The sequence below is a fragment of the Crinia signifera genome, chromosome 11 (genome assembly GCF_055691185.1).
Source record: "Crinia signifera chromosome 11, ASM5569118v1, whole genome shotgun sequence".
Taxonomy (NCBI): Eukaryota; Metazoa; Chordata; class Amphibia; order Anura; family Myobatrachidae; genus Crinia; species Crinia signifera.
Genome location: NC_139227.1, coordinates 92,000,167 through 92,012,279, shown reverse-complemented (window position 1 = coordinate 92,012,279; position 12,113 = coordinate 92,000,167). Strand labels below are relative to the sequence as shown.

The 12,113-nt window shown below is 36.6% G+C and overlaps 15 non-coding genes across 15 annotated transcripts; all 15 read left to right on the top strand.

Annotated features, from left to right (window-relative positions):
* Nucleotides 1–167: 167 nt before the first annotated feature.
* TRNAS-GCU (transfer RNA serine (anticodon GCU)) lies at nucleotides 168–249 on the top strand. Its single transcript has one exon. It is a non-coding gene; the product is annotated as a tRNA-Ser (tRNA).
* Nucleotides 250–1,314: 1,065 nt separating this feature from the next.
* TRNAS-GCU (transfer RNA serine (anticodon GCU)) lies at nucleotides 1,315–1,395 on the top strand. Its single transcript has one exon. It is a non-coding gene; the product is annotated as a tRNA-Ser (tRNA).
* A 478-nt stretch (nucleotides 1,396–1,873) lies between these two features.
* On the top strand, nucleotides 1,874–1,955 carry TRNAS-GCU (transfer RNA serine (anticodon GCU)). Its single transcript has one exon. It is a non-coding gene; the product is annotated as a tRNA-Ser (tRNA).
* Nucleotides 1,956–2,225: 270 nt separating this feature from the next.
* Nucleotides 2,226–2,307, top strand: TRNAS-GCU (transfer RNA serine (anticodon GCU)). The gene has a single exon. It is a non-coding gene; the product is annotated as a tRNA-Ser (tRNA).
* A 477-nt stretch (nucleotides 2,308–2,784) lies between these two features.
* Nucleotides 2,785–2,866, top strand: TRNAS-GCU (transfer RNA serine (anticodon GCU)). Its single transcript has one exon. It is a non-coding gene; the product is annotated as a tRNA-Ser (tRNA).
* Nucleotides 2,867–3,696: 830 nt separating this feature from the next.
* Nucleotides 3,697–3,778, top strand: TRNAS-GCU (transfer RNA serine (anticodon GCU)). Its single transcript has one exon. It is a non-coding gene; the product is annotated as a tRNA-Ser (tRNA).
* Nucleotides 3,779–4,048: 270 nt separating this feature from the next.
* On the top strand, nucleotides 4,049–4,130 carry TRNAS-GCU (transfer RNA serine (anticodon GCU)). Its single transcript has one exon. It is a non-coding gene; the product is annotated as a tRNA-Ser (tRNA).
* A 477-nt stretch (nucleotides 4,131–4,607) lies between these two features.
* TRNAS-GCU (transfer RNA serine (anticodon GCU)) lies at nucleotides 4,608–4,689 on the top strand. Its single transcript has one exon. It is a non-coding gene; the product is annotated as a tRNA-Ser (tRNA).
* A 1,389-nt stretch (nucleotides 4,690–6,078) lies between these two features.
* On the top strand, nucleotides 6,079–6,160 carry TRNAS-GCU (transfer RNA serine (anticodon GCU)). The gene has a single exon. It is a non-coding gene; the product is annotated as a tRNA-Ser (tRNA).
* Nucleotides 6,161–6,990: 830 nt separating this feature from the next.
* Nucleotides 6,991–7,072, top strand: TRNAS-GCU (transfer RNA serine (anticodon GCU)). Its single transcript has one exon. It is a non-coding gene; the product is annotated as a tRNA-Ser (tRNA).
* Nucleotides 7,073–8,138: 1,066 nt separating this feature from the next.
* TRNAS-GCU (transfer RNA serine (anticodon GCU)) lies at nucleotides 8,139–8,220 on the top strand. Its single transcript has one exon. It is a non-coding gene; the product is annotated as a tRNA-Ser (tRNA).
* Nucleotides 8,221–9,286: 1,066 nt separating this feature from the next.
* Nucleotides 9,287–9,368, top strand: TRNAS-GCU (transfer RNA serine (anticodon GCU)). The gene has a single exon. It is a non-coding gene; the product is annotated as a tRNA-Ser (tRNA).
* An 830-nt stretch (nucleotides 9,369–10,198) lies between these two features.
* Nucleotides 10,199–10,279, top strand: TRNAS-GCU (transfer RNA serine (anticodon GCU)). Its single transcript has one exon. It is a non-coding gene; the product is annotated as a tRNA-Ser (tRNA).
* A 478-nt stretch (nucleotides 10,280–10,757) lies between these two features.
* TRNAS-GCU (transfer RNA serine (anticodon GCU)) lies at nucleotides 10,758–10,839 on the top strand. The gene has a single exon. It is a non-coding gene; the product is annotated as a tRNA-Ser (tRNA).
* Nucleotides 10,840–11,666: 827 nt separating this feature from the next.
* Nucleotides 11,667–11,748, top strand: TRNAS-GCU (transfer RNA serine (anticodon GCU)). Its single transcript has one exon. It is a non-coding gene; the product is annotated as a tRNA-Ser (tRNA).
* The last annotated feature ends 365 nt before the right edge of the window (nucleotides 11,749–12,113 follow it).

Here is a 12,113-nt window from a genome sequence, read left to right as displayed (position 1 = left end):
AAAATCATTTATTATTAAGTAAATAAAGTCTAGAACATTCTCTAGGTATTTGTTAAACTTATATGGGCTGCTGATAGTTTAGACAATACAATCCACAGAGGTTTAAATTATTGACTTTTAAATGCCACAAGTGGTGTCGGATTGCTGGGTGTATTGTCAACATGGAGGACGAGGTGGCCGAGTGGTTAAGGCGATGGACTGCTAATCCATTGTGCTCTGCACGCATGGGTTCAAATCCCATCCTCGTCGGCTTGATTTTTTTTGGAGATGATATTTTTGTCAAGATCGTAAATTCCTGTCAATCATGTTATAAAGTCTTTCTTTAAATAACAGACATGCACAGCACACTTTTAGTGTAACTCTAGCATTGCTTTTACAGTAGCAGTCGTGCTATTGGCCAGATGTGACTTGCCATCAAGCCTTTGATAGTGATGAGAACACAGTCCAAATGCTAGAAATAGTTGACTTTAAAGTAGGAAAAGTGGTGTCAGAAAGCCGGGATTGGGAGATAGCAGAAAGACGAGCTGGCCGAGATGGTTAAGGTTATGGACTGCTAATCCATTATGCTCAGCACGCATGGGTTCAAATCCCATCCTCGTCGGTTTAATTTACGTTGTCTGGACATGCTACTTTTGCGAAGAATGCTTGAAGCCAACACTTGAAGCTTACACATCACTGTAAAAAAATACTTTAAATTAAGAAATCTATTTCAAGATCAGAAAAAGATGCCGATTGAAGCTTAAACAAAAATATCAAGATATAAACCAGTAAAGTCAAGATTATGAACAAGATGCCATTTGAAGACAACACAAAAATTTCAAGAATATACCAGTCAAATCAGGAATTCTACTTCCTGGACATGCTACTTTTGCGCAGAATGCTTGAAGCCAACACTTGAAGCTTACACATCACTGTAAAAAAATACTATAAATTAAGAAATCTTTTTCAAGATCAGAAAAAGATAACGATTGAAGCTTAAACAAAAATAATAAGATATAAACCAGTAAAGTCAAGATTATGAACAAGATGCCATTTGAAGACAACACAAAAATTTCAAGAATATACCAGTCAAATCAGGAATTCTACTTCAAGATCATGAACAAAATACTCAGTCTTACAATTGGATCTGAAAGGGTTTTCATTTTACAAAATCATTTATTATTAAGTAAATAAAGTCTAGAACATTCTCTAGGTATTTGTTAAACTTATATGGGCTGCTGATAGTTAAGACAATACAATCCACAGAGGTTTAAATTATTGACTTTTAAATGCCAAAAGTGGTGTCGGATTGCTGGGTGCATTGTCAACATGGAGGACGAGGTGGCCGAGTGGTTAGGCGATGGACTGCTAATCCATTGTGCTCTGCACGCATGGGTTCAAATGCCATCCTCGTCGGTTTAATTAACGTTGTCTGGACATGCTACTTTTGCGAAGAATGCTTGAAGCCAACACTTGAAGCTTACACATCACTGTAAAAAAAATACTTTAAATTAAGAAATCTATTTTAAGATCAGAAAAAGATGCTGATTGAAGCTAAAACAAAAATATCAAGATATAAACCAGTAAAGTCAAGATTATGAACAAGATGCCATTTGAAGACAACACAAAAATTTCAAGAATATACCAGTCAAATCAGGAATTCTACTTCAAGATCATGAACAAAATACTCTGTCTTACAATTGGATCTGAAAGGGTTTTCATTTTACAAAATCTTTTATTATTAAGTAAATAAAGTCTAGAACATTCTCTAGGTATTTGTTAAACTTATATGGGCTGCTGATAGTTTAGACAATACAATCCACAGAGGTTTAAATTATTGACTTTTAAATTCCACAAGTGGTGTCGGATTGCTGGGTGCATTGTCGACATGGAGGACGAGGTGGCCGAGTGGTTAAGGCGATGGACTGCTAATCCATTGTGCTCTGCACGCATGGGTTCAAATCCCATCCTCGTCGGCTTGATATCTTTTTGGAGCTGATATTTTTGTCAAGATCTTAAATTCCTGTCAATCATGTTATAAAGTCTTTCTTTAAATAACAGACATGCACAGCACACTTTTAGTGTAACTCTAGCATTGCTTTTACAGTAGCAGTCGTGCTATTGGCCAGATGTGACTTGCCATCAAGCCTTTGATAGTGATGAGAACACAGTCCAAACGCTAGAAATAGTTGACTTTAAAGTAGGAAAAGTGGTGTCAGAAAGCCGGGATTGGGAGATAGCAGAAAGACGAGCTGGCCGAGAGGTTAAGGTTATGGACTGCTAATCCATTGTGCTCAGCACGCATGGGTTCAAATCCCGTCCTCGTCGGTATAATTTACGTTGTCTGGACATGCTACTTTTGCGAAGAATGCTTGAAGCCAACACTTGAAGCTTACACATCACTGTAAAAAAATACTTTAAATTAAGAAATCTATTTTAAGATCAGAAAAAGATGCTGATTGAAGCTTAAACAAAAATATCAAGATATAAACCAGTAAAGTCAAGATTATGAACAAGATGCCATTTGAAGACAACACAAAAATTTCAAGAATATACCAGTCAAATCAGGAATTCTACTTCAAGATCATGAACAAAATACTCTGTCTTACAATTGGATCTGAAAGGGTTTTCATTTTACAAAATCATTTATTATTAAGTAAATAAAGTCTAGAACATTCTCTAGGTATTTGTTAAACTTATATGGGCTGCTGATAGTTTAGACAATACAATCCACAGAGGTTTAAATTATTGACTTTTAAATGCCACAAGTGGTGTCGGATTGCTGGGTGCATTGTCAACATGGAGGACGAGGTGGCCGAGTGGTTAAGGCGATGGACTGCTAATCCATTGCGCTCTGCACGCATGGGTTCAAATCCCATCCTCGTCGGCTTGATATCTTTTTGGAGCTGATATTTTTGTCAAGATCTTAAATTCCTGTCAATCATGTTATAAAGTCTTTCTTTAAATAACAGACATGCACAGCACACTTTTAGTGTAACTCTAGCATTGCATTTACAGTAGCAGTCGTGCTATTGGCCAGATGTGACTTGCAATCAAGCCTTTTATAGTGATGAGAACACAGTCCAAATGCTAGAAATAGTTGACTTTAAAGTAGGAAAAGTGGTGTCAGAAAGCCGGGATTGGGAGATAGCAGAAAGACGAGCTGGCCGAGATGGTTAAGGTTATGGACTGCTAATCCATTATGCTCAGCACGCATGGGTTCAAATCTCATCCTCGTCTGTTTAATTTACGTTGTCTGGACATGCTACTTTTGCGAAGAATGCTTGAAGCCAACACTTGAAGCTTACACATCACTGTAAAAAAATACTTTAAATTAAGAAATCTATTTTAAGATCAGAAAAAGATGCTGATTGAAGCTAAAACAAAAATATCAAGATATAAACCAGTAAAGTCAAGATTATGAACAAGATGCCATTTGAAGACAACACAAAAATTTCAAGAATATACCAGTCAAATCAGGAATTCTACTTCAAGATCATGAACAAAATACTCTGTCTTACAATTGGATCTGAAAGGGTTTTCATTTTACAAAATCTTTTATTATTAAGTAAATAAAGTCTAGAACATTCTCTAGGTATTTGTTAAACTTATATGGGCTGCTGATAGTTTAGACAATACAATCCACAGAGGTTTAAATTATTGACTTTTAAATTCCACAAGTGGTGTCGGATTGCTGGGTGCATTGTCGACATGGAGGACGAGGTGGCCGAGTGGTTAAGGCGATGGACTGCTAATCCATTGTGCTCTGCACGCATGGGTTCAAATCCCATCCTCGTCGGCTTGATATCTTTTTGGAGCTGATATTTTTGTCAAGATCTTAAATTCCTGTCAATCATGTTATAAAGTCTTTCTTTAAATAACAGACATGCACAGCACACTTTTAGTGTAACTCTAGCATTGCTTTTACAGTAGCAGTCGTGCTATTGGCCAGATGTGACTTGCCATCAAGCCTTTGATAGTGATGAGAACACAGTCCAAACGCTAGAAATAGTTGACTTTAAAGTAGGAAAAGTGGTGTCAGAAAGCCGGGATTGGGAGATAGCAGAAAGACGAGCTGGCCGAGAGGTTAAGGTTATGGACTGCTAATCCATTGTGCTCAGCACGCATGGGTTCAAATCCCGTCCTCGTCGGTATAATTTACGTTGTCTGGACATGCTACTTTTGCGAAGAATGCTTGAAGCCAACACTTGAAGCTTACACATCACTGTAAAAAAATACTTTAAATTAAGAAATCTATTTTAAGATCAGAAAAAGATGCTGATTGAAGCTTAAACAAAAATATCAAGATATAAACCAGTAAAGTCAAGATTATGAACAAGATGCCATTTGAAGACAACACAAAAATTTCAAGAATATACCAGTCAAATCAGGAATTCTACTTCAAGATCATGAACAAAATACTGTGTCTTACAATTGGATCTGAAAGGGTTTTCATTTTACAAAATCATTTATTATTAAGTAAATAAAGTCTAGAACATTCTCTAGGTATTTGTTAAACTTATATGGGCTGCTGATAGTTTAGACAATACAATCCACAGAGGTTTAAATTATTGACTTTTAAATGCCACAAGTGGTGTCGGATTGCTGGGTGCATTGTCAACATGGAGGACGAGGTGGCCGAGTGGTTAAGGCGATGGACTGCTAATCCATTGCGCTCTGCACGCATGGGTTCAAATCCCATCCTCGTCGGCTTGATATCTTTTTGGAGCTGATATTTTTGTCAAGATCTTAAATTCCTGTCAATCATGTTATAAAGTCTTTCTTTAAATAACAGACATGCACAGCACACTTTTAGTGTAACTCTAGCATTGCATTTACAGTAGCAGTCGTGCTATTGGCCAGATGTGACTTGCAATCAAGCCTTTTATAGTGATGAGAACACAGTCCAAATGCTAGAAATAGTTGACTTTAAAGTAGGAAAAGTGGTGTCAGAAAGCCGGGATTGGGAGATAGCAGAAAGACGAGCTGGCCGAGATGGTTAAGGTTATGGACTGCTAATCCATTATGCTCAGCACGCATGGGTTCAAATCTCATCCTCGTCGGTTTAATTTACGTTGTCTGGACATGCTACTTTTGCGAAGAATGCTTGAAGCCAACACTTGAAGCTTACACATCACTGTAAAAAAATACTTTAAATTAAGAAATCTATTTTAAGATCAGAAAAAGATGCTGATTGAAGCTTAAACAAAAATATCAAGATATAAACCAGTAAAGTCAAGATTATGAACAAGATGCCATTTGAAGACAACACAAAAATTTCAAGAATATACCAGTCAAATCAGGAATTCTACTTCAAGATCATGAACAAAATACTCTGTCTTACAATTGGATCTGAAAGGGTTTTCATTTTACAAAATCTTTTATTATTAAGTAAATAAAGTCTAGAACATTGTCTAGGTATTTGTTAAACTTATATGGGCTGCTGATAGTTAAGACAATACAATCCACAGAGGTTTAAATTATTGACTTTTAAATGCCACAAGTGGTGTCGGATTGCTGGGTGCGTTGTCAACATGGAGGACGAGGTGGCCGAGTGGTTAGACGATGGACTGCTAATCCATTGTGCTCTGCACGCATCGGTTCAAATGCCATCCTCGTCGGTTTAATTAACGTTGTCTGGACATGCTACTTTTGCGAAGAATGCTTGAAGCCAACACTTGAAGCTTACACATCACTGTAAAAAAAATACTTTAAATTAAGAAATCTATTTTAAGATCAGAAAAAGATGCTGATTGAAGCTAAAACAAAAATATCAAGATATAAACCAGTAAAGTCAAGATTATGAACAAGATGCCATTTGAAGACAACACAAAAATTTCAAGAATATACCAGTCAAATCAGGAATTCTACTTCAAGATCATGAACAAAATACTCTGTCTTACAATTGGATCTGAATGGGTTTTCATTTTACAAAATCATTTATTATTAAGTAAATAAAGTCTAGAACATTCTCTAGGTATTTGTTAAACTTATATGGGCTGCTGATAGTTTAGACAATACAATCCACAGAGGTTTAAATTATTGACTTTTAAATGCCACAAGTGGTGTCGGATTGCTGGGTGCATTGTCAACATGGAGGACGAGGTGGCCGAGTGGTTAAGGCGATGGACTGCTAATCCATTGTGCTCTGCACGCATGGGTTCAAATCCCATCCTCGTCGGCTTGATATCTTTTTGGAGCTGATATTTTTGTCAAGATCTTAAATTCCTGTCAATCATGTTATAAAGTCTTTCTTTAAATAAAAGACATGCACAGCACACTTTTAGTGTAACTCTAGCATTGCTTTTACAGTAGCAGTCGTGCTATTGGCCAGATGTGACTTGCCATCAAGCCTTTGATAGTGATGAGAACACAGTTTAAATGCTAGAAATAGTTGACTTTAAAGTAGGAAAAGTGGTGTCAGAAAGCCGGGATTGGGAGATAGCAGAAAGACGAGCTGGCCGAGATGGTTAAGGTTATGGACTGCTAATCCATTATGCTCAGCACGCATGGGTTCAAATCCCATCCTCGTCGGTTTAATTTATGTTGTCTGGACATGCTACTTTTGCGAAGAATGCTTGAAGCCAACACTTGAAGCTTACACATCACTGTAAAAAAATACTTTAAATTAAGAAATCTATTTTAAGATCAGAAAAAGATGCTGATTGAAGCTTAAACAAAAATATCAAGATATAAACCAGTAAAGTCAAGATTATGAACAAGATGCCATTTGAAGACAACACAAAAATTTCAAGAATATACCAGTCAAATCAGGAATTCTACTTCAAGATCATGAACAAAATACTCTGTCTTACAATTGGATCTGAAAGGGTTTTCATTTTACAAAATCATTTATTATTAAGTAAATAAAGTCTAGAACATTCTCTAGGTATTTGTTAAACTTATATGGGCTGCTGATAGTTTAGACAATACAATCCACAGAGGTTTAAATTATTGACTTTTAAATGCCACAAGTGGTGTCGGATTGCTGGGTGCGTTGTCAACATGGAGGACGAGGTGGCCGAGTGGTTAAGGCGATGGTCTGCTAATCCATTGTGCTCTGCACGCATGGGTTCAAATCCAATCTTCGTCGGCTTGATATCTTTTTGGAGCTGTCATTTTTGTCAAGATCTTAAATTCCTGTCAATCATGTTATAAAGTCTTTCTTTAAATAACAGACATGCACAGCACACTTTTAGTGTAACTCTAGCATTGCTTTTACAGTAGCAGTCGTGCTATTGGCCAGATGTGACTTGCCATCAAGCCTTTGATAGTGATGAGAACACAGTCCAAATGCTAGAAATAATTGACTTTAAAGTAGGAAAAGTAGTGTCAGAAAGCCGGGATTGGGAGATAGCAGAAAGACGAGCTGGCCGAGATGGTTAAGGTTATGGACTGCTAATCCATTATGCTCAGCACGCATGGGTTCAAATCCCATCCTCGTCGGTTTAATTTATGTTGTCTGGACATGCTACTTTTGCGAAGAATGCTTGAAGCCAACACTTGAAGCTTACACATCACTGTAAAAAAATACTTTAAATTAAGAAATCTATTTTAAGATCAGAAAAAGATGCTGATTGAAGCTTAAACAAAAATATCAAGATATAAACCAGTAAAGTCAAGATTATGAACAAGATGCCATTTGAAGACAACACAAAAATTTCAAGAATATACCAGTCAAATCAGGAATTCTACTTCCTGGACATGCTACTTTTGCGAAGAATGCTTGAAGCCAACACTTGAAGCTTACACATCACTGTAAAAAAATACTATAAATTAAGAAATCTTTTTCAAGATCAGAAAAAGATAACGATTGAAGCTTAAACAAAAATAACAAGATATAAACCAGTAAAGTCAAGATTATGAACAAGATGCCATTAGAAGACAACACAAAAATTTCAAGAATATACCAGTCAAATCAGGAATTCTACTTCAAGATCATGAACAAAATACTCTGTCTTACAATTGGATCTGAAAGGGTTTTCATTTTACAAAATCATTTATTATTAAGTAAATAAAGTCTAGAACATTCTCTAGGTATTTGTTAAACTTATATGGGCTGCTGATAGTTTAGACAATACAATCCACAGAGGTTTAAATTATTGACTTTTAAATGCCACAAGTGGTGTCGGATTGCTGGGTGCATTGTCAACATGGAGGACGAGGTGGCCGAGTGGTTAAGGCGATGGTCTGCTAATCCATTGTGCTCTGCACGCATGGGTTCAAATCCAATCTTCGTCGGCTTGATATCTTTTTGGAGCTGTCATTTTTGTCAAGATCTTAAATTCCTGTCAATCATGTTATAAAGTCTTTCTTTAAATAACAGACATGCACAGCACACTTTTAGTGTAACTCTAGCATTGCTTTTACAGTAGCAGTCGTGCTATTGGCCAGATGTGACTTGCCATCAAGCCTTTGATAGTGATGAGAACACAGTCCAAATGCTAGAAATAATTGACTTTAAAGTAGGAAAAGTAGTGTCAGAAAGCCGGGATTGGGAGATAGCAGAAAGACGAGCTGGCCGAGATGGTTAAGGTTATGGACTGCTAATCCATTATGCTCAGCACGCATGGGTTCAAATCCCATCCTCGTCGGTTTAATTTACGTTGTCTGGACATGCTACTTTTGCAAAGAATGCTTGAAGCCAACACTTGAAGCTTACACATCACTGTAAAAAAATACTTTAAATTAAGAAATCTATTTTAAGATCAGAAAAAGATGCCGATTGAAGCTTAAACAAAAATATCAAGATATAAACCAGTAAAGTCAAGATTATGAACAAGATGCCATTTGAAGACAACACAAAAATTTCAAGAATATACCAGTCAAATCAGGAATTCTACTTCCTGGACATGCTACTTTTGCGCAGAATGCTTGAAGCCAACACTTGAAGCTTACACATCACTGTAAAAAAATACTATAAATTAAGAAATCTTTTTCAAGATCAGAAAAAGATAACGATTGAAGCTTAAACAAAAATAATAAGATATAAACCAGTAAAGTCAAGATTATGAACAAGATGCCATTTGAAGACAACACAAAAATTTCAAGAATATACCAGTCAAATCAGGAATTCTACTTCAAGATCATGAACAAAATACTCTGTCTTACAATTGGATCTGAAAGGGTTTTCATTTTACAAAATCATTTATTATTAAGTAAATAAAGTCTAGAACATTCTCTAGGTATTTGTTAAACTTATATGGGCTGCTGATAGTTTAGACAATACAATCCACAGAGGTTTAAATTATTGACTTTTAAATGCCACAAGTGGTGTCGGATTGCTGGGTGCATTGTCAACATGGAGGACGAGGTGGCCGAGTGGTTAAGGCGATGGACTGCTAATCCATTGTGCTCTGCACGCATGGGTTCACATCCCATCCTCGTCGGCTTGATATCTTTTTGGAGCTGATATTTTTGTCAAGATCTTAAATTCCTGTCAATCATGTTATAAAGTCTTTCTTTAAATAACAGACATGCACAGCACACTTTTAGTGTAACTCTAGCATTGCATTTACAGTAGCAGTCGTGCTATTGGCCAGATGTGACTTGCCATCAAGCCTTTGATAGTGATGAGAACACAGTCCAAATGCTAGAAATAGTTGACTTTAAAGTAGGAAAAGTGGTGTCAGAAAGCCGGGATTGGGAGATAGCAGAAAGACGAGCTGGCCGAGATGGTTAAGGTTATGGACTGCTAATCCATTATGCTCAGCACGCATGGGTTCAAATCTCATCCTCGTCGGTTTAATTTACGTTGTCTGGACATGCTACTTTTGCGAAGAATGCTTGAAGCCAACACTTGAAGCTTACACATCACTGTAAAAAAATACTTTAAATTAAGAAATCTATTTTAAGATCAGAAAAAGATGCTGATTGAAGCTTAAACAAAAATATCAAGATATAAACCAGTAAAGTCAAGATTATGAACAAGATGCCATTTGAAGACAACACAAAAATTTCAAGAATATACCAGTCAAATCAGGAATTCTACTTCAAGATCATGAACAAAATACTCTGTCTTACAATTGGATCTGAAAGGGTTTTCATTTTACAAAATCTTTTATTATTAAGTAAATAAAGTCTAGAACATTGTCTAGGTATTTGTTAAACTTATATGGGCTGCTGATAGTTAAGACAATACAATCCACAGAGGTTTAAATTATTGACTTTTAAATGCCACAAGTGGTGTCGGATTGCTGGGTGCATTGTCAACATGGAGGACGAGGTGGCCGAGTGGTTAGGCGATGGACTGCTAATCCATTGTGCTCTGCACGCATGGGTTCAAATGCCATCCTCGTCGGTTTAATTTACGTTGTCTGGACATGCTACTTTTGCGAAGAATGCTTGAAGCCAACACTTGAAGCTTACACATCACTGTAAAAAAAATACTTTAAATTAAGAAATCTATTTTAAGATCAGAAAAAGATGCTGATTGAAGCTAAAACAAAAATATCAAGATATAAACCAGTAAAGTCAAGATTATGAACAAGATGCCATTTGAAGACAACACAAAAATTTCAAGAATATACCAGTCAAATCAGGAATTCTACTTCAAGATCATGAACAAAATACTCTGTCTTACAATTGGATCTGAATGGGTTTTCATTTTACAAAATCATTTATTATTAAGTAAATAAAGTCTAGAACATTCTCTAGGTATTTGTTAAACTTATATGGGCTGCTGATAGTTTAGACAATAAAATCCACAGAGGTTTAAATTATTGACTTTTAAATGCCGCAAGTGGTGTCGGATTGCTGGGTGCATCGTCAACATGGAGGACGAGGTGGCCGAGTGGTTAAGGCGATGGACTGCTAATCCATTGTGCTCTGCACGCATGGGTTCAAATCCCATCCTCGTTGGCTTGATATTTTTTTGGAGATGATATTTTTGTCAAGATCTTAAATTCCTGTCAATCATGTTATAAAGTCTTTCTTTAAATAACAGACATGCACAGCACACTTTTAGTGTAACTCTAGCATTGCATTTACAGTAGCAGTCGTGCTATTGGCCAGATGTGACTTGCCATCAAGCCTTTGATAGTGATGAGAACACAGTCCAAATGCTAGAAATAGTTGACTTTAAAGTAGGAAAAGTGGTGTCAGAAAGCCGGGATTGGGAGATAGCAGAAAGACCTTAACCGAGAGGTTAAGGTTATGGACTGCTAATCCATTGTGCTCAGCACGCATGGGTTTAAATCCCGTCCTCGTCGGTTTAATTTACGTTGTCTGGACATGCTACTTTTGCGAAGAATGCTTGAAGCCAACACTTGAAGCTTACACATCACTGTAAAAAAATACTTTAAATTAAGAAATCTATTTCAAGATCAGAAAAAGATGCCGATTGAAGCTTAAACAAAAATATCAAGATATAAACCAGTAAAGTCAAGATTATGAACAAGATGCCATTTGAAGACAACACAAAAATTTCAAGAATATACCAGTCAAATCAGGAATTCTACTTCAAGATCATGAACATAATACTCAGTCTTACAATTGGATCTGAAAGTGTTTTCATTTTACAAAATCATTTATTATTAAGTAAATAAAGTCTAGAACATTCTCTAGGTATTTGTTAAACTTATATGGGCTGCTGATAGTTTAGACAATACAATCCACAGAGGTTTAATTTATTGACTTTTAAATGCCACAAGTGGTGTCGGATTGCTGGGTGCATTGTCAACATGGAGGACGAGGTGGCCGAGTGGTTAAGGCGATGGACTGCTAATCCATTGTGCTCTGCACGCATGGGTTCAAATCCCATCCTCGTCGGCTTGATATTTTTTTGGAGATGATATTTTTGTCAAGATCGTAAATTCCTGTCAATCATGTTATAAAGTCTTTCTTTAAATAACAGACATGCACAGCACACTTTTAGTGTAACTCTAGCATTGCTTTTACAGTAGCAGCCGTGCTATTGGCCAGATGTGACTTGCCATCAAGCCTTTGATAGTGATGAGAACACAGTCCAAATGCTAGAAATAGTTGACTTTAAAGTAGGAAAAGTGGTGTCAGAAAGCCGGGATTGGGAGATAGCAGAAAGACGTGCTGGCCGAGATGGTTAAGGTTATGGACTGCTAATCCATTATGCTCAGCACGCATGGGTTCAAATCCCATCCTCGTCGGTTTAATTTACG